This window comes from Heloderma suspectum, chromosome 4 (assembly GCF_057233095.1).
Source record: "Heloderma suspectum isolate Gila_16-S chromosome 4, 16-S_ref, whole genome shotgun sequence".
In the NCBI taxonomy this organism is placed as follows: Eukaryota; Metazoa; Chordata; class Lepidosauria; order Squamata; family Helodermatidae; genus Heloderma; species Heloderma suspectum.
Genome location: NC_139461.1, coordinates 107,160,794 through 107,182,080, shown reverse-complemented (window position 1 = coordinate 107,182,080; position 21,287 = coordinate 107,160,794). Strand labels below are relative to the sequence as shown.

Below are 21,287 nucleotides of genomic sequence, written 5' to 3'. Positions count from 1 at the left end.
AAAAGAGCCTGCATCTTTCTCTATAGTAAGCTGCTTGTTTTCTAAAGAAATTTAGGCTAGGGTGAAATGAGGCCTTGATAATACATTGTTTTTTTAAAAAAATCTTTTGGAAACTACGTTTTGTTGTTTGTGTACCTTTCCAGTTGGGTACTGCTTTTGTGAATTAGAAAGAAAATATCTAGTCTGCCAGGCAAATAACAAAATTGTTTGCTTGTTTACCTCAGTTTGTGTGAGTCTCTTCAAAAAGGAGTTGGTGGAGAGATAGAACTAGGACTTGTTATGTGGCTGGAATAATGAGATTACAGCATTGTGGTATGTGGCTCCAGTGAGATAAGCTTCATATTTACAGCCATTTTGGAAACTGTTATAATGCTAAGTATACTGCAGTGGTATTCGGAGTGTCTCCAGTGTAAATGTTTGTGACGTAAGTGGTAGGGAAATGTGCACTCAGAAGTTAAGGTTTCCAATGTGTTTTAATGGGCCATGGTACTCCACAGCAAAGCAGGTTGTCCTCTGCACTACTCTGAGAATTTGCAAAATCTATGAGGGTACCTTTTTTTTTTTCATTTGACAAGGAAAGAAAGATATGACCTGAATCACCATTGATACAGAATAGCATTGGATGCACTCATTATTATGGGTGTGGGGATGTTGTAATGTTGTAGTGATGTGTATTTCCTACAGCTGCAGAGTAGCTCTTGTTATCCTCTGAAGGTGGCAGATAACTGCTCTGCCAGTGTTTACATGACCAACAGGAAAAAATAGCACACGCAGTCTCACTTCACCACTGGGTGTATTTGATTATGTTCCGTTGAAGCCTGTGTGCTTATGTGTTCTGGGAATAGGCCATTAGATATGCTGCATCTCTGAATTTTACTTAGCATTCAGCCTACGTATAAGTCTAGATGACTTGGAAGTTGAAGTAACATTTGTCTACTGTGCCTATAACTGCAGGAGGTGAAGTGTTTTGACATATATTCTCCCAAAAATTCTGGAAGGTTTCCAAACATTTCTTTAATCTGTATGCATAGTCTATCAAAAAGAGTGGTGTGAACATGAGCAAAGACAACAGATTTCTTCCTCCCTCATTGTTAAGGCTATTGATTGTCAGGAATCCTTGGCAAAACATTTGCTGTAGGATGGATCTAGTCTTTTAGAGCTGGCTTTTCCCTTCACAGCTGGAAATGGAAAAAGGTGGAAGCTGTTCCACTGGATCAAGTTTTTTTTTCTCTAACAGGTACCCACACAAGATGGTCCAGTGGAGGTGCAAGGCCCTAGAGCAAGAGGTAATATCAACCAAATTAGAGTTTTGTGCTCTATAAATATTAACGCATATCTAGCCTATCAGTGAAATTGTATCCCCATCATATTTTATCCATTGAGCACTAGTTTTACAGTTTCCCATTCAAAGGCAGCACTGTTATCCAGTCCACACAAATGGCCTTGTTGGGGACAGAAGCAAGAGACTGCTCTTTGCCCTTTGGTGGTGGTGGTGGGGAATGCTGTGGAGAATTATGCATTCTAGTTTTGTATGGGTGCACACATAGTGGTATTTCAGATATAACATCAAACCATGGTTTGGTGCTGTGTGAATAAGCCTTTAGCAAACCTTAGGTTTCTGTGTTTCCTTCTCTCCTTGAGTGTTATGATTCCCTCTCTCCTTTCATAGTTTTAGATGAATCATAGTTTTTGCAGTTCAGGCAAAAGGCGCAAATGATGGTTTGTCTCAAACCAGAAAAGTGGGGAGGAAATTGCTATGGGGAATATATAGTGGGAGGAGGAGAAGGAGCATGCAGGCTTGGAGGCTTGTTCATGTGGCCTCAAACCATGGCTTGGGGCTACATGACCCTGACAAATAAATAATAAATGCAAGCATTGATGAAATAGAGAGCCATTACAGTTCCCTACTTTACTGAAGTAGGAAAGCAAAGCAGAGAAGAAAATATTAAAAAAAAATTAAGTGAAGTTTGCCATATTGGTAATGACAACTAAAGAGTGATGTGGAGGGGGTGTTTTTTTTTTTTTTGATAAAATTGTTAAGTTTTACATGTTGGTGTTGACAGTAACATTTTAACTGAGAGGTGAAATCAAAGAAATGGGACCCGCATCAAAATATTGGAGTGTATCTTCATTCCATCAGAGGAGCACTCCTGTTCAAGAGTCTGATAGTGATGTTCAGTGTGCGCTCTGTCTCTGTCCCTCTCTCTCAAAATATCTCGTGTGTGTATGTGTGTGGTTGTGCATATAGTGTCAGGAGTGGGGGAAGGAAAAAGGACTTTTTCTTTTCCATGCACCTGAGGGCTTCCTTTGTGCTCTGTTGCTTTCAAGGTCTTAGGTGTGTTGCACACTGTTGCCATAATATGGCTGCATTTTCCTCATTGTGCTTTCTCAGTCTCTTGACTTTAAAAAGTTAAAAGAGACTATGTGTTTTGATAATGGAACAACCGGGGGGTGGGGGAGAGAGAATGGGAAGAAATGACTCTTAGCATAACCTACCTCACAGGGTTGTTGTGAGGATAAAATGGGGAGGAGGAGGACAATAATGTATGCTGCCTTAGGCTCTTTGGAGGAAAAAAGGCACGATATAAATAATAAATAAATAAATAAATGTTGCCACTTGGCTGCTCATTCAGGGGCGGCTGCTGCCCAATAGATGAGTGGCAAATTGCATACTTAGGGCGATTACTTACCAGTCTGTCTGGTATTTTTGTTTCTTGCATAGTTTAACAACATTGTAGCAAGAGACTGTAGAATTTGAAAGCTTGGGAAAGATTTGCGGTTGCACATTTCTCTGGGCCATTAAAAAGAGAAGTTTTTAAAGGGCAGTCAGTGTTTACATTTGGCAGATGAGGATGCCTTGTGATATGGTGGTGGTGGTAGGGATCTTCCACCAGCAAAATATAGAGATAGCCTTTCTTGAATTGCTTACAGCTTTCCTCTTTATAATCACAGGCTTTGTTCATAGTTAGACTACAATTAGTTACACAGAGCAAGTTTGTACTATGGTAAGTATAGTTGATGTAACATAAGACATGAACTGTAATGTACACAAGCCTTTAAACCTGAGAGAGTGCTTCCTTCTTTACCAACCTGCCCAGTCACTGAGTTCATCAGAGCGCATGTTCCTGGTGGTTCCCCATGGACCCATGGCATGGTTGGAGTCCATCAGGAAAGGAGCTTTCAGTGTGGTGGCCCCCTTGCTGTGGAATTCCCTGCCTTTAGAGTTCAGGCAGGTGCCAACATTGTGTTCCTTCCGGCACCTCCTGAAGACGTTGTTATTTCAAGAGGGCCTCCTTGTGTGACCAGCCATGGTTTATTAAATTCGACTTTATTGGAATTTGTCTTTTAAAAATAATCTTTTAACTGTTTTAACTTGGTGTTTTATTCTTTTACTTTGCTGTTCATGACTCTGAAATCTTCTGATGTGGAGTGGTATATAAATATTGTAAATAAAATAAATAAAATAAAATCGGGTGGGCAACCTCAGGCCCGGGGACCCAGTCTGGCCTTCTGGAGTTCCTTAGAAGGCCACACCCCTTCCCCCTAGCCCTTCCCCTTTTCCCCAACCATCAATCATTGGGTGGTTTCCTGGCTTATGTGCAATTTTTCCCCATTCTAAAAGGTTGAAATGGCTCTCTCAAGGCTCGGTTACTGGCAGTAAGAGCTTCACGCTACAATATGGTGGTATTTTCGGTCCTGCCCCTTTTAATTTTGCTTCACGTCCTTTGCCTTTGGCTCACTGCTGTAATGCAGCCCTCAAGAACTTCTCTGAAATTGAATCCAGCCCTCAGGCTGAAAGAGGTTCCCCACCCCTTCCTTAGAGTTGCACAAAAGGGATTAGGAGTATTAACTTTAATTTGACAAACATGCTTTACTCTGACAGGACTGTAAAAAAATGAAATGATTTTAAATTTGGCTCAAGATCTTAAGTCACTGACTGTATACATCTAAAAAAATTAGTGTGCCCTGCAGACAAATATGTTTGGAAGCAAAATATTGTTAAACCATTTCCTCAGTTGGCTATCTGCCAACACACACTGCATCCTTTTCTTGCATTGATAACATCATAAATACCTAAAGGGGTACAAAAGACTGTTGAGATTCATTTACTATTTTGGGTGTGTATCATGATAAGCAGTGGCAGCAGAAAAACAAAACTATGAATGTGAGTCTTAAAAGGGAAACCAAGAAATATGTGTTTTCACTTAAATAAATAGAAAATAAATAAATGTAGCTTTTCATTTACTTTCAAGGAAGCCACTAGGATGAAGCTTACGTGACAGCTTTAGGACTTTGTACCACTGATGCTTATTACCCAATGTTTCTGAGGTGTGAGAATGTATTTCAGAATTTGTTTAAGACAGATAGGCTTTGTCATATCTGGACAAAGGGCTGGATTTGATGGTCTTACAGGCCCCTTCCAACTCTACTATTCTGTGATATTGATAAGGCTTATGCCACTGCATCATGGAATTAATAATGTGTATGTGTATGGCCTTCTGATTTTTGTGCATGTGCTATATCTATATGGTCATGCTTTCTCCTGTTTTTAAGCATACTAGCTGTATTGCATTGCTAAGTTATGAGTTAAGATGTTTTAACACATAACACAGCAATCTGGTTTATACCAGCCTTCTCCTACCTGGTGCCCTCCAGAAGTGTTAGACACCCAGCATTAGGAACAAGAGTCAGCATAGCAAAACTAACAGCTCCTTGCACAAAATTTCTGGAAGCACTGCTGTCACCCTTTAATCATGATGTGGCTCACTGGTGACACCCCATATTAGCCGTGATGCAAGCACAAACCAACACGTTGGGATCACATGAATTAGAAAACCGAGAGGGAAGGCGCTGTACGCACAAAACATCAAAAAGGAAAAAAAGCCCAAAGAGTATGGACTGTAATAATAGTGCAGATCTCTCAAATACTTGTGGACTATAAAAATGTTTATTATGCAGATCTCTAAAATGCTCAATGTGTTTCAAGTCTCTTCCTCAGGAGCAATTGATCTGTTTAATATGTATTAAAAATATACATATATTTGTTGTATAGTGAAGTTTACATATAGAAAGAATAATATAAGAAAGCATGTCTCACTCCCCATTACTATATGATATGAGTATGGTTTTATCAAGTGTATGTGTTGTAAAGGACAGTAGCTCTAAATATCGTGGTTGACAACTAATTTTTAAGATTTCTAAGAATTGTATGTGTAAACTTCACTATACAGCAAAAATATGTATATTTTAATATATTTTTAACAGATCAATTGCTCCTGAGGACGAGACCTAGTCTTGAAACACGTTGAGCATTTTAGAGATCTGCATAATAAACATTTTTATAGTCCATGAGTATTTTAGAGATCTGCATAATAAATAAATAATTATTACAGTCCATACTCAAAGGTGCTTTTGGATTTTTTTTCCTTTTTGATGTTTTGGGGTCACATGTATACCAGGAAGGCATCATGGAACTCGGTCCATATTTCCTGCCATGCACAAGGTGCAAGCATGTTACAAGGATGGCCCATACCATAGTGCCCCCTCCCATCAGAGCCTCCTATGGCCAATCAGCAGGAGGACAGCAACTGACATCCATAGCCACAGGCCACTGAGCTCCCATGAGACAGGTTTTAAGCAGCAGCCTACAAACAAACTTTTTGAGAAGGAAAAAGCCAGGGTGAGACAAAGGCAGGATTGCTAACCAGGCATAATAGCTAGCCAGCTCAATAGTCTGGTCATTGAGAATCAGTTATGGTTTGGAGGCAGTTTCTGGTTAGTGCTAACCAGGGATGTATGGATTTTGTTTAATCTGTTCATCTGTGTTTTGCAGATTGTCAGATGTCTTCTGTTCTCTGTCTGCTCATGGACAGAATAGGATTTTTTTTGTCCTTCAGGAAAGTATGCAAAAAATTGGGCCACAATTTATGTAACTTCTGCTGGTGCATAAAATTTTGTGTATTTTTCTTAGCTCAGCATACAATCAGTGAGCAGAGCACATCCTCCAAAAGAGAGTATTACGCAGTGGAGGCTGAAGAGAGATCAGAGATGTATAAAATGTTGTGTTTGGTATTTTTTTGTTTTTAAATGGGGCATATATTAGCATATTTTCCAGCAACGTTCATACTTTTGTACAACTAAATTTGCTTATAATTCCAGAAAGTTTTTAAAAAATGGTCCGCAAGTCTGCGAGACTTGGAAGATGCTGGTCCACTGCGGAACCTGCCAGACGGAGTCATAGAAGTCCAAAGTCTTTTGAATATGTTTCCAATATCTCCAACATCCCTAATACTAACCATAGTTTGGCTGACTTGGAGTTCAGGGTTACTGCAAACCATGGAATTGGAGGAGTCCATGGTGTGAACATCAACTTTCATGATGTCTCAGTTGAGCCAATGATTAACAAGTGGTGGAAAGTTAGACTTCTGAATTGTGCATTAAAAGTTTGAATCCACATTAAAGTTTGTGGGCTCAGAACCTGCATGGTTTCTGTCAGTATCCTGGTTTAATTAAAGTCACTGCTGTGGTGATAGACAGTGTGAGGTTGAAGTCATACAGCATAAGAACATAAGAAGAGCCATACTGGAGCCATACAAGGGTCCATCTAGTCAACATTCTGTTCACACAGTGGCCAACCAGCTGTCGACCAGGAACCCACAAGCAGGACATGAGCACAACAGCATCCTCCCACCTGTGTTCCCAGCAACTGGTGTCCATAGGCTTACTGCCTCTGGTACTGAAGGTAGCACATAGCCATCATGACTAGTAGCCATTGATAGGCTTTTCCAGGAATTTGTCTAAGCCCCCTTTAAAGCCATCTAAATTGGTGGCCTTAACTGCATCCTGTGGTAGTGAATTCCATAGTTTAACTATGTGCTGTGTGAAGAAGTACTTCCTTTTATGTGTCCTGAAACTCCCACCAATCAGCTTCATAGGATGACCTCAGGTTCTAGTATTTTGAGAGAGGGAAAAAAATGTCAAAAATTACAAAGCAATTTTTGTCATTAGCATAGTGGCTAAGAGACTGAGCTACAGTTCAGGAAGTCCCTGGTTCTTGCATCATGAACTCATTAGGTGGCCATAAGAAAACCAGTCTCTGATTCAATTTATGAATTGGAAAGAAACTCCAGTTTTCAGACAAAAGTTTGATAAACTCAAAATAAAATACATACCTTGCAGTAAATCCCACTTTATGGTGGCAAACCATCTGAGATTTGTTTCCATGGGTGGTGATGTCAGCAAGATTTCTCCAGAGTTTTCATTAACCTGACCTTCCCCTGAGGATACTTGGGATACATTGCTCTTAAATGCTCTAGAATCTCTTAGGAGCAGACACTTCCCTTGTTTTGCTGTACTGTTTTCTCAAGTGGCTGCTCCAAGCCTTCCAGCTTCTTTGATTTGATTCTGCTCCTTGTGTTGGCTGGCAATCAAACAAGTGTAATTTACTACAGTTCTCTTCCACCAAGTTTTGGAAGACAAGAGGACGGTAAATACAGTCTGACTTGCCAGAATTCAAGGTATATTCCCTTGATGCATTCATGACTTTTATAGCTCATTACAACATCCCATTGTACCTCTTGCGGGTTCCTTCAGCTGAATGAGCAAGCAAGGTTGCTTGGGATTCCAGAGTTTCAAAAGTGATGGGTAGATCAGAGGTTACAATTGCAGGCTAATCCTACATCAATTTCATGTGATAAGAAGGGCAAATAAACCCTTGCCTGGAAAGTGTTCCATCTTCCTTTGTGCATTTGGGAAATATCTGTAGGTTGATAGCTTGTTGTTGTTCAGTCGTTCAGTCGTGTCCGACTCTTCGTGACCCCATGGACCATAGCACGCCAGGCCTTCCTGTCCTGCGCTCTCTCCCGGAGCGTGCTCAAGTTCATATTCATTGCATCCGTGATGCTATCTAGCCATCTCATCCTCTGCCGTCCCCTTCTCCTTTTGCCTTCAGTCTTTCCCAGCATCAGGGTCTTTTCCAGGGAGTTTTCTCTTCACATTAGGTGGCCAAAATATTGGAGCTTCAGCTTCATTATCTGTCCTTCCAATGAGCACTCAGGGTTGATTTCCTTTAGGATGGACTGATTTGACCTCCTTGCAGTCCAGGGGACTCGTAAGAGTCTTCTCCAGCACCACAGTTCGAAAGCATCAATTCTTCGGCGCTCAGCCTTCCTTATAGTCCATCTCTCACAGCCATACATTACTACTGGGAAAACCATAGCTTTGATTAGACGGACCTTTGTCGGCAAGGTGATGTCTCTGCTTCTTACTATGCTGTCTAGGTTGGCCATAGCTTTCCTCCCAAGGAGCAAGCGTCTTTTAATTTCAGGGCTACAGTCACCGTCTGCGGTGATCTTGGAGCCCAAGAAAGTAAAATCTGTCACTGCTTCCATTTCTTCCCCATCTATATGCCAGGAAGTGATGAGGCCAGATGCCATGATCTTAGTTTTTTTAATATTGAGTTTCAAACCAGCTTTTGCACTCTCCTCTTTCACCCTCAACAAGAGGCTCTTGAGATCCTCTTCGCTTTCTGCCATTAGGGTGGTATCGTCTGCATATCGGAGGTTGTTGATAATTCTCCCAGCAATCTTAATTCCAACCCCTGATTCATCCAACCCGGCATTTCTCATGATGTACTCTGCATATAAGTTAAATAAGCAGGGTGACAATATGCAGCCTTGTCGTACTCCTTTCCCAATTTTGAACCAATCGGTTGTTCCATGTCTGGTTCTGACTGTTGCTTCTTGACCCTCGTACAGGTTTCTCAGGAGACAGGTAAGGTGGTCTGGTACTCCCATCACTTTAAGAATTTGCCACAGTTTGTTGTGATCCACACAATCAAAGGCTTTAGCGTAGTCAATGAAGCAGAAATAGATGTTTTTCTGGAATTCTCTTGCTTTCTCCATGATGCAGCGAATGTTGGCGATTTGATCTCTAGTTCCTCTGCCTCTTCTAAACCCAGCTTGTACTTCCAGTAGTTCTCGGTTCGCATACTGCTGAAGCCTAGCTTGTAGGATTTTGAGCATCACCTTGCTGGCATGTGAAATGAGCGCAATTGTGCGGTAGTTTGAACACTCTTTGGCGTTGCCCTTCTTTGGAATTGGAATGTAAACTGACCTTTTCCAGTCTTGTGGCCACCGTTGAGTGTTCCAGATTTGTTGGCATATTGAATGCAGCACTTTAACAGCATCATCTTTTAGGATTTTAAATAGCTCGGCTGGAATACTGTCATCTCCACTAGCTTTGTTGTTACTAATGCTTCCTAAGGCCCACTTGACTTCACTCTCGAGGATGCCCGGCTCAAGTTCAGTGACCGCACTATCATGGCTATCAGGGACATTCAGATCTTTCCTGTATAGTTCTTCTGTGTATTCTTGCCACCTCTTCTTAATTTCATCTGCTTCTGTTAGGTCCCTGCCTTCTTTGTCCTTTATCATGCCCGTCTTTGCACAAAACGTTCCCTTGAGATCTCCAATTTTCTTGAAGAGATCTCTAGTCTTTCCCATTCTGTTGTTTTCCTCGATTTCTTTGCATTGTTCATTTAAGAAGGCCTTCTTGTCTCTCCTTGCTATTCTCTGGAACTCTGCATTCAGTTGGGTATATCTTCCCCTTTCTCCCTTGCTTTTCGCTTCCCTTCTTTCGTGAGCTACTTGTAAAGCCTCATCAGACAGCCACTTTGCTTTCTTGTATTTCTTTTTCTTGGGGATGGATTTCGTTGCTGCCTCCTGAACAATGTTACGGACCTCCGTCCATAGTTCCTCAGGCACTCTGTCTATCAGGTCTAATCCCTGAAATCTATTCCTCACCTCCACTGTATATTCATCAGGGATATGATTTAGGTCATACCTGAACGGTTTAGTGGTTTTCCCGACGTTCTTCAATTTAAGCTGAAATTTTGCAAGAAGCAGCTCATGATCTGAGCCACAGTCAGCTCCAGGTCTTGTTTTTACTGACTGTATGGAGCTTCTCCATCTTTGGCTGCAAAGGACATAATCAATCTGATTTCGATATTGACCATCTGGTGACGTCCATGTGTAGAGTCGCCTCTTGTGCTGTTGGAAAAGAGTGTTTGCTATGATCAGCATGTTCTCTTGGCAAAACTCTATTAGCTTTTGTCCTGCTTCATTTTGTACACCAAGGCCATGCCTGCCTGTTATCCCGGTGATTTCTTGACTTCCTACTTTAGCATTCCAATCCCCTATGATGAAGAGGACATCTTTTTTTGGTGTTAGTTCTAGAAGGTGTTGTAGGTCTTCATAGAACCGATCAACCTCAGCTTCTTCGGCCTCAGTGGTTGGGGCATAGACTTGAATTACTGTGATGTTGAATGGTTTGCCTTGGATTCGTACTGAGATCATTCTATCATTTTTAAGATTGTACCCCAGTACTGCTTTTCCCACCCTTTTGTTGACTATGAGTGCTACTCCATTTCTTCTAAGGGATTCTTGCCCACAATAGTAGATATGATGGTCACCTGAATTAAATTCGCCCATGCCTGTCCATTTGAGTTCGCTGATTCCCAAGATGTCGATGTTCAATCTTGCCATCTCCTGTTTGACCACCTCCAGCTTACCTTGATTAATTGATCTTACATTCCAGGTTCCTAAACAATATTGTTCTTTACAGCATCGGATTTTCTTTTCACCACCAGACACATCCACAGCTGAGTGTCCTTTCGGGTTTGGCCCAGCCGCTTCACTCTTTCTGGCGCTACTTGGAAATACCCTCTGCTCTTCCCCAGTAGCATATTGGACACCTTCCGACCTGAGGGGCTCATCTTCCGGCGTCATATCTTTTAGCCTTGTGATACATTCCATGGGGTTTTCTTGGCAAGAATACTGGAGTGGGTTGCCATTTCCTTCTCCAGTGGACCACATTTTGTCAGAACTCTCTGCCATGACCTGTCCGTCTTGGGTGGCCCTGCACGGCATAGCTTATGGCTTCACTGAGTTACGCAAGCCCCTTCGCCACAACAAGGCAGTGATCCATGAAGGGGAGGTTGATAGCTAGCAAATGGCTAAAGACAAGATGGATTGTCTTTGGACTGAGTCGTGGGTAATAAGTATTTGGAATAACAATAATATTAATCCTGGTAGGTGGCAAGTTTAAATATTCGCCACCTATGCCAAAAGCAAATGATTTTTGTGATATTGGATATCAGTGCAGGATGTGTAAATCAAAAGGTTCCCAGGAGGCTTGCAAGGCGCATCTCTTGTACTCCTATTTGACCATTACAAACATAGAATTCTAATGATAACAAACAAGAAATGTCTTCAGCCATTTTCTGCCTCTCTTCCAAATGTAAGTAGGGAAATGGCAGGTCAGAATTGCACCCTGAGTGCAGCAAAGGTGACACACAGTATAGGGTAATCATGCTGTCACTAGTAATGCATTAATAGGAAATATCTCATCTCTGTTATCCCAGAGAAGAAATTAAACAAATCCAACTTCGTAAAAGAAAAGTGTAACCTAACTCATATGTGAACTATGGAAAGAATAAGGTAACTACTGTGAGTATGTCATAAAGTAACAGGAGGTGCTAGAGCATCAGTGTGAAACAATGAATAGAGTGTTGGCCTTGGGTTGGAAAGTCTGGTTTCAAATCTTCACTGAGCCCTGAAGCTTTATGTGGACTTGGGTAAGTCGCTATTCCTCACTGTAACATCCCTTAGAGGATTGTTAGGATACAAGAGGATAACCTTTCAAAAACCCTGAACCTTTTTGTGGAAGGATAGGGTACACACCTGATAAATAAACACATGATACAGGGAAATAAGGAAGATGTAAAGAAAAGGAGAGAACTATTTTCAGATGAAAGTGGGTGTTGCTTGGATCTCACTAATCAACAATGTGTATAATTTAAATGATTTCACAATTTACATTCAATTAACCTGTTCAGTGTCTGTTTTGATGGATTGCTTATACTCCTAATAATTGTGTGGTTTGGTAAAACTTGTATATTACTCCTTTGCTAATCCACAGTTCATTTTTCATTATTAAATATGACTGTTGTTGTTATTATTATACTGCCCCGTAGCCGAAGCTCTCTGGGTGGCGTTGACGCATAAGAATAAGCCAGAATTGTGGAAAATACTGGCTTATTGTTCACGAGCAGCCTGCTTGTGCACGCTGCCTGATTGCTCCTGCTTGGCTTCTCCCACCAGCTAAAGTTAATCGGAAACTAACCAGGAGGCAAAAGGTATGTCCTAACTGGGACTTCTGGCTTGTCACTCCCAATCAAGTCATCCTAAAACAACTACAACCCTGGATTCAGATACTGGCTTATGAGGGGAGTGACAAATCAGGAGTCTTGGTTTGGACCTAACCATAAGCTGTTGCTTCCTGGTTAGTACCTGGACAGGAGGAGCCAAGAGAATATGATCAGGCAGTGTGTGCCTGTATGCTCCGTATGAACGATAAACCCAGATTCCCTGCAATTCTGGCGTATAATTACATACGAATATGGCTAGTGTTGCACTCAAAGTTATCCTTTCTATGATCCCCCCACCCCCAATTTAATACCCCATCTAGACACCTTTTCTTTCTCAATATCTCATTGGAATCTTTAATTACAAATCAAGAACATTACTCAGTGAATGAAATTGTTCCTTGCAATAACTGGTAGCCTCAATTGGCTGCAAATTACATTTATAACACTTCCATAGGATTCTTACTACTCATCCAAATTATGCTGCTTAGAGTTATAATTGAGGCTGTCATGCTATGGCATAATTGCATAGCAGTACCACTGAATGCCATTTGAGGATGCAGACAGAATGGTAGTGTTTTCAGAAAAATGGTATGCAATCGTTGACAGGCTGATAGGATTTTTTTTCATAATATCTAGCAGGGTTTGAATTTTCAGAGTAAAAGTGTTCTACTTCCTTTCCAGGGAGTAGTTAATAATGTGATACAAATATGTCTTAATGAGAAATCACAAATATTTATGTACGATATACCAGAACCTGCATTATCTGAAGACTGATTATCTGAAAGCATGTCAAACACATTTATAGACAGGTGAATATAATTTGGATTTTCAAAACATGTGGCTATCCCAGTGTTTAGTCCTGATGATAATTTGGGTGAATGAAGTGGCTAATATGGATCATAATTCAGCCACAGTTACAAACTTGAAGATCCATTGATTTCAGTGGGAGACTCTCATTGACATCTCTGGGTTTTTACTGGATTGTGAGATATTATACATACTTTATAATTCGGTTTTACAATGATCAGAAAAAGAGATTAGGAAGTCACTCAAGCCTGTACTGAAATTAATTTTCCATTCACTGTCATGCATAGGACAGTGCAAGACAAAGATCTAACTATGCATTCTCTGCTTTTCTTTTTGATAACCTTGTTATACATTGCATGGTTTTGGTTTGCATTCCTTGGTGTTTTGTCTTTCATCATATTCCTGGACTCCTGTGTCAGGCAGGCTTTTATTTTGTCTGTGTTCTCAACCTTTTCTTCAGAATGCATGGGTGTGGTTTACTTGCCAGGTCTTAGAATTCTTCAGAATAAATTTTGGGAGATATGCACAGTTGCACACCTATGTAGTACTGGAATCACATGATACAGCACTTGACAAACAAAGAGTGGGGGGAAAGTCATGAACAAGCTAGGAGGTCAGCCAGCATTGTAACGTGGCATTCATTTGGTTACCTGTGGTAAGGAGCAGCCACCAGCAGCTGATGAGGCACCTCTCCAGTGCTGCAGGGATAGAGCCTCATGCAGAACTGCCGTAACAAAGTGTATTTGCACAGGACTGGCTTGGGATGGCTACCTTTGCAGCAATTTCACAGCACAGTCCTCTGCATGTTTACTTGGAGCGAAGTCCCAGTGTGTTTAATGGGGCTTACTCCCCGAAGAGTGTGTCTGGGATTAGAGACTCGTTCTCCCTACTAGCCTTAGAACTGCTGCCTTTTAAACTAGAGGGAAGGATGACCTGTATGTGCCCTGCTCTACAGCTGGCTCATTCTCCTTTCTCGTTTAAGATCCATAAGGTCTAAGGCTGAGAGGCAGCTGCCTGCAACCACCAAAGTAGTGGCCTGTTTGAGAGAGGGCTGTGTCATGGAGGCTGACTGCTACATAGTTTTATCTATGCTGGTGGCCCCAGTCAGACTCCTCAGATATCCCCACAGCAGCAAAAGATAATAACTTTGAAGTGGCAGTAGGATGGGGTTGGTGGAAAGGCGTGGTAGTGGTAATATGCAGCAGAGCTGTGTTGTATCGATTCTAGGGATGGATGAATCTGTCCATTTTGCTTTCTCCCACATTCATTTTTTTTTTTAACCTCACGTTCTTTCTGTCCCAAATATGAAGAAATTTGTGAGTTTTGGTGACTTCAAAGGCAAACTGGAATGAAATTTTCATCCATCTACACCAACCAAATTCAATAGATACAGCTATTCCCAGCATGAACCATGTTATACCTGCCTGCCATTTAAGCTGCTACAGATGAGGACTCTGTCAGGCAAAAGAGGTGGCAGCCCTAATTCAGCACTAATATGGCTTCATGATTGAATACCCAGTATCAATTTGAGCCACAGTGACTTAAATAAGCCACCGTGACTTGCAGCACGTGCCGGGCACCCATCCCTTAACACAGCCCGTGCTAAAATAGCCCATGTGATGTGGGTGGTTTGCTAACCACACCATCGACCCACTGTCACGGGTTCAGTTGACACAAGAGCCTACCAGTGGGGGTTGGCTTATAGAACAGGTGCCCATGGGTGCCTGGCATGTGTCACAGGCCATGGTGGCTTATTAAAGCCACCGTGGCTTATTAAAGCCACGGTGGCTCAAATTGATCATGTGAACCCAGTCAGTGATTAAAACACAGACTTGTAAGAGTTAAGCACTCAAAACCCTGGGCCTGGATGTACAAATCTGTCAATTTGGGTTTCTCCCATATTTGTTTTTTTTAACGTCTACTTTTTTTCTGTCCCGAATGTAAAGAAATTTACCAAAATTTGCAGATTCTTATCAAAAATGAGCTGAACCAAAAATTCTCTCCCATCCTAAGGTATTCATTGGAAAGCAAGATTTAGAACTGAGGACAACCTAGAACTCTAGAACTTTAGAATTCTAAAACTCAAGAAGTTCACATCTTCTGTAGACTATATGCTTAAAATGGGTAGCAAGTTATACTGGACAAAACTATCAGACATTTGTTATTTATATGATGAAGTTTAGTCATATCAACTAAGGTGAGGTAGGTGTGTGCATGTATGTTTAAACCAAATCATCTCGTGTAAGAAGAGTGTTATCTTCTGAGTAACCTTTTTGCGAAACAGACAGGAAATGAAACCGTTAAATTATGAAATGCGGGGGGGGGGATGCAAACGAGCAAGAACACAATTAACCACAAGTATTAATTACAGCTACAGTAGATGTGAGATATATGCTTTTATAGTCTGATAGCCAACGTGTTCCCTCTGATTTTCTTTCTGTTTTGTTTCTTGCTCTTTTCAATATTTTTTTTAGCTATAACCCAGGCTTCTCCATCCCGGTGCCCTCCAGAATTCAGGTCCCATCAGCCTCAGCCAGCATGGTGAATAGTCAAGAATGATGGGAGTTGTATTCTAAAACGTCTGGAAGGTATCACGTTGGGGAATACTGACGTCCATTAAAACCTTTAATCCAGTGGAGGCTGGTGGTAAAGGAGCTATCCAAGGAGCTCCTTTAGAGTTCTGACTGGTTCTGACTGAAACCCAGAAAGGATGCACTACTCCACTGACATCGAAGCCACCATCCTCCACTGCTTTAATCACATTCCCTCCCATTCTGTGTCCCGCACAGGAAATTTATATTAAAAAATATTACAATTCATATTCCATGTCAGCAGTAGAATGACCCATAACTGTGGTGTAGTTCTAGGTTTGTAACCTTGTCCTCCTATTTTTCAGCAATAGCTGAAGAATTGATAATACCTCACACCACAGTAAGCACCAATTGCTCTGTGTAGTGCCAGTGCTCTAGCCACAGTTGGAATAACAGCTCAACGCAGTGAGCCTGCAACTGTGAAGGCAATAGGTTGATGAATGAAAATGATTTATGCAAAGTTCTCTGGATTATGTTATCTCCTAAGTGCATTTAATATTATACCATTCCTAGTGGTATCTAATGACCTTGTGCTCTGTACATTCTCTGCCTTGTAATCTGAATTTATTTGTCATTTTATAGGCTACTGAATTTACAGGAATGTAATTGACAAGAAAATTAACATAAATATTGTGGATGCTTGGGATGCCTCTGCTTTATAGTTAAACCTTTCCCCCCTTATACATTTTTACATGACAAGGCAGTTTTGCTTTAAAATTGAAGTGGAGCAGTGGAGCATGTAATCTAAAGGGATGTGTTTGGGGGTAGAAAGAACAAAAATTCACAAAACAACCACATGGTTTTAGGATGGTGGGTTTTTTTTTTTTTGTCCCAGTCCTAACACCTGCCGTGCCAACAAACATATTAAATGTCTGGGAAAGTAACTGTCATGGGGGAGGAGAATGCTGGCTATCAGTGCTGGGGCAGTGAAGCAAGCATCTAGATTACACTGGTGTTGCTGAAAAGTTTCGCCTATGCTGTAGGCAGATATGTGGGAACAAATTTTTACGACTAGAGTGTTAGTTCTGAAACATTATCATTATAAGCAGCCCTGCAAGTGTGACTAGGCCAGAAGAGATGTACTGCTGGATATTTAGTATCTGGTGCAATACTATACACCAGGGGTGTCTACACACAGGCCGCATACAGCCTCTACTGCTCCACAGTGAGCCCCTGCAGCCCCAGTTTGCTTCTGAATTTTGGAGGCAACCTGCTGTGGAGTGCTAAAAGGGTAAAATACAGCTTCAGAACAAGCAAACTTTGACTGTTTTATGACTCCGTAGTGCATTGCTGCTGAAATTCAGGGGCCAACTGCCATAAAATATTTGCTGCCATTAAAATTTGGCAGCTCGGTAGCAGTGGGGGGGTCAAAAGTGGACACCGGACCCCCCAAAGTTCCCCACCCCTGCTATAGGATATGGGAGCATCTTCCATTGATCTCAGTGGGACTTACTTCTGAGTAGATGTGTACAGGATCATGCTAGTGTGTCTGAGTAGACTGAAGGTTGGAAGTTTAGCTGCTTATTAAGAATGTTCTTATTTCTGAATCTTGAATTACCTACTTCCAATATAACTTAAGCTGGTTTTACAGCCTGCTCTTAGATGCCATTAGCTTATTCCCAAATTTACCCAAGACAGAAGGAATTCCTCCTTGTGGAAGAATATCAGTGCATTACCCTGGTCAGTAGTATAATTCTGAGGAAGACAATGGGGCTAGGGGACAGCATCCCCTTCGGTCATTCCTATCACAGCTACATATACTCCAGCCCCAGCTCCCCATTCTCTTGTCTACTTGCTACTGCAAATTTCCACTACTTATTCAGTGGGGGAAAGGTCTTTGGTTTTGTTTGGCTAGTCATTAGAATGGTTCTGTACGAGCCTTATGGCTGGTTCCTTGGTGACTTAAGCCATGTTCCATGCAGATGGAAGGCTTCCATTACTTCCAGGTTTTCAAGAAGTGAGAGGAGAAACATTACTGGATTGCATCCTAATACCACAGCCCTTCCTGGAAAAGCCCTTATGTAGATATAGCAGCCTATGAGGTTGGAATAATGGACTAGTGAGGAAGAATGGTGGCTGGAGTCTTCAGAAAGGTCAATGTATTAATCTGGAGGCCTGATCAACCCAGTGAAAATAGATTCTTTGGATTACCAAGATGACACTAGACCACTTGTGAAAGGAATGACAGTTTATTGATAGAGGATGGATGCAGAATAAAAAGTACAAAAAAAGCTCACACATCTCTTCAGTTGACAAAGTTGGCACCTTCATCACGGCTGAGTGTACGCAGAGGTCCCCATCAACAGTGTGCGGCATATTGTTCCTAGGACCAAAATTCTCCGTATTGGTTGGGCATGTTTCCCCCCATGGAGTGACACCAAAGAGCAAAACCAGCCTGCTGGATTTTATAGGAGCTGACAGGGAGAAGGGGGGCTTTCCTTCCCACAGGAAGCGAAATTTGTCTCATTTCTCAGGAAGAGATCATCCAGCTGACCAAAGCAACTTCAAAGTGAAGCTGTAAATTGCCAGCCTGTGTGGAAGACCTTTTAAATTAACTATAAAGCTGCTGGTTAGGCCAAACTATACAGGTTTCCGTGCATTCAAACAGCATATAGGACACTGTGTCAGTTCAAAACCCTGACTCTTCAAACTCACTACAGCCAAATTTATGGCCTTGGGATGGATGCAGTCTAGAGGTCACTAGTTGCTGGCCTCTAACTACCATACAAATAGATAATAAGTTGTACTTCATGTCTTATGAACTAACTACCCATAATGTTAGGATGCTTTCCACATTATTTCTAGGGCCACTAATATTTGCATTCATATTTGTAGTGATGATAATAGGATCTCCATTATTTATATACCAGAAATAGGTACAATTTGGCTGAGTGCCAGTGCTCATAGAGCTCTAGGGAAGCACAATGGGGTTTCCTCCATACTGGAAGCACCATCAGGTTTCCTCCATGCTAGTCCCTCCTGAGAAAAAAGGAAAGCACCTGAAGCGTCTACAGCCATGCTCCCAGATACAGAAACTAAAGGCAGTTTGTGGTTACTCTGTAGGAGGGATGCCATAGGCTGTTTCTGTTCTCGCCACAAACCTCTTTGTTCCTGCAGAATGGAGTTCAACATCTGAATGATTCTCTGGCAACTACCTCTTGGGATGCCTGCCTATCCCTCTAAGAACCATGAAGTTGTGGTCTCCAGTCTAATAGTCTTTTATTTTGTTTGTTTTTCCTTTGTACTTGGATGCTTTTTGGACAGAATTCTCAATGAGGTGGTGAACCTGTTTCTGGGCTGCACCACTTGAGAAAGCAGGTGAGGGATTGAATGAAAGCTCTTCTGTATACAAAATCCCTTCCGCATAGAAAACTAACATGGCAGGGAGGAAGGTTAGGCTACCCTTTGTCCCTGGCATATTAGTTTTCTATGTGGAGTAGATTTTATGTAATGAGGAGCTTTCAGTCATATGGGCCCCCACCTGTTGTCTGAAGTGGTACAGCTCAGACACAGGTTTACTGCCTCTGTGGGAACTAAACCTTAGATACGGGCTTGAAATAGTCTCCCCTTTGAAGTAAAAAGGCACTGAATGTGGCTTAAATAATACTAGTTGTTTCCCCTGTTCTCCTGCCTTGGTATCTGCAGGCCCAATGTACGCTTTGAACTTGAAAGAGAGGTAGTATAAAAAAGGAAACCACCTCCCTTCCGATATCTTGACAGAGCAGTTTCTAAATCATTACAGTCCTTGTGCTGTCCAGAGCAAGTAAAAACAATGAAACATATAGGTGACTTGGCATAAATTTCCTGATACCTTTTGGTATGTTTGCACTTTACACAGTTACACTTTGCTTATTCTTTTCTTTCCTTTTGCCTGGCAGAATTCTTTTAGTGAGTTAGCTCTAAAGGAATTTTTCCTGCTGTCAAAGGTGTTCATAGCCTCTAATTTGCTTGCCACGCCTTTTGCAAAGAACAGCAAGAGCTCAAAGAGATGGCAAGAAGCCACAGAACTGTCAGGCAGTTCGTTGTAGAAGCGTTGCCTCCCATCTCTTACTGCATTTGATGGAAATGAGAGAGAGAGAATAAGCTGTTTTACAAATAAGCCACACACTCTACAGCCATTCTCTCAAGCAGTGTCCTGAAAAGCTGACTTGTCAGCAAGCTATAAAATCTTATCAAAATGGAAAAGGTAGTCTTTGTACAGGCAAGTGAAAGGCAAGGAAATACTCACTCACAGGCTGACTAGATGGGGAAGCATTTGGGACCAAAATCTCAAGTTGCTGCTCTTCAGCTTGTTAATCACAGCATTCACTTTCTTTGTCTTGCAGCAGGGAATGACACCTTTAGATTTATTCTTGCATGGGCCCTTGAATGCTATTAAAAAGCTTTCCTTTTTCAAAAATAATGATGAGTACATGTAGCACGTGAATACCTTTTCCCCAAACCTCAGAGAGGTACATCACATGTTCCTGACCTTATTTCTCAAAGGAATTTTAAATGGGGGAAAATAGGAGTACTAATTAGTGCCTCATTAAATACTTTTAGTCAAGTATGGTAATTTTCTTGAAAGGATAATGTAGTCAGTGAATAAAAGTACACTCCATTAAATAGTGAATGCAAACTCTCCCCCCTCTCTCTTTTATACTATAGAGCTTTATTTTACATTTTTGAAAGAAAAAAAGTTAATGTGATTAAAGCACAATGTACTTAATTTAAAGTTAACACTCCCAAACTGTTCATGTTTTAGCTGATCTGACAGAAAGGAAACAAGTCCACTGGTCTGATTGCTAGTGAATAATGTTGTTCCCATGTTGATTTTCTGCAGTTGAAATTTCTGTTCTTAGTATATGGGGCATCTAGATCTTCTAAACACAGTTCTCACATATGGAGAAGTACTTCACTGCAACCAGTTCTAGGGCATAAGGAGTTTTTTGATAGGTATCTTGAAGACTATGTTATGGAAATGTCTAAATAACTCTCAAAAGTAGACAACATAGTTATATGTGCAATCTACTATTTTCTGTGTGCATATAGTATCAGGTTTACAACTATAAATGTTTTGCACAGTTAATCCAAGGCATTGCCAGTTGTTTTATTCCTATATTTGTGTTCCACCCTTCCTCCAAAGAGTTCAGGACTACATTTATGGGGTTATCTCATCATTATCTCCACAGTAACTATGTGAACTTGGTGTACTTGGGAGAGTCCAAGGCCTACCAAATGAATGTACTTTCAAGTGTAATACTCCACCCACCATCCCTGCCTGGCTCTCAGGGTGTTTCTAGTTGGACAAAGGCTTTATCAGTTTTGGGGATTGAGATTACTGGTTCAGTTACTTGAAACTCACAAATCACAATGGGACTGTGGCAGTCCAGTGCCGTGAGCCCGTAACAGTCCAGATAGACTGTGCTGCGTATGTTGTTTTTTGCTAAGTCACAAGCCTGCACAACATGATGCCTTTTTTCTTCTTTTTTTGGTGCTGGGTGGGGGGTGCGTGGCTGTGGAGGTACTTCTTCCACCGTTCCCAATTTAGTCCTGAAGGATTAAACCAGAATGCCTGCATTACATTTGCTGCTTCAGTGAAACTGAGAGAACCTTTCTTTTTGAAGAAGAAATGCTGCATGTAAATTTGAACAGACCGAAAGGGAAATTGGAGAGGTGTGGTAGTAGCTGAAGCTTTTCTA

The 21,287-nt window shown here is 41.4% G+C and overlaps 1 protein-coding gene across 38 annotated transcripts in view; it reads left to right on the top strand.

Annotated features, from left to right (window-relative positions):
• The window catches only part of ATXN1 (ataxin 1), a 314,572-nt gene that overhangs the window by 99,025 nt on the left and 194,260 nt on the right, over window positions 1-21,287 (top strand). For 6 of the 38 annotated variants that reach the window (XM_084850249.1, XM_084850227.1, XM_084850220.1 and 3 more), the window contains exon 5: window positions 1,238-1,286. The exons of 24 other annotated variants lie outside the window; for them this stretch is intronic. The gene's annotated coding sequence lies outside the window, so the exon portion shown is untranslated. Of the gene's footprint in view, window positions 1-1,237; window positions 1,287-15,489; window positions 15,604-21,287 lie in introns of all 38 variants that reach the window. 8 more of the 38 variants (XM_084850218.1, XM_084850232.1, XM_084850231.1 and 5 more) reach the window with 4 other exon arrangements.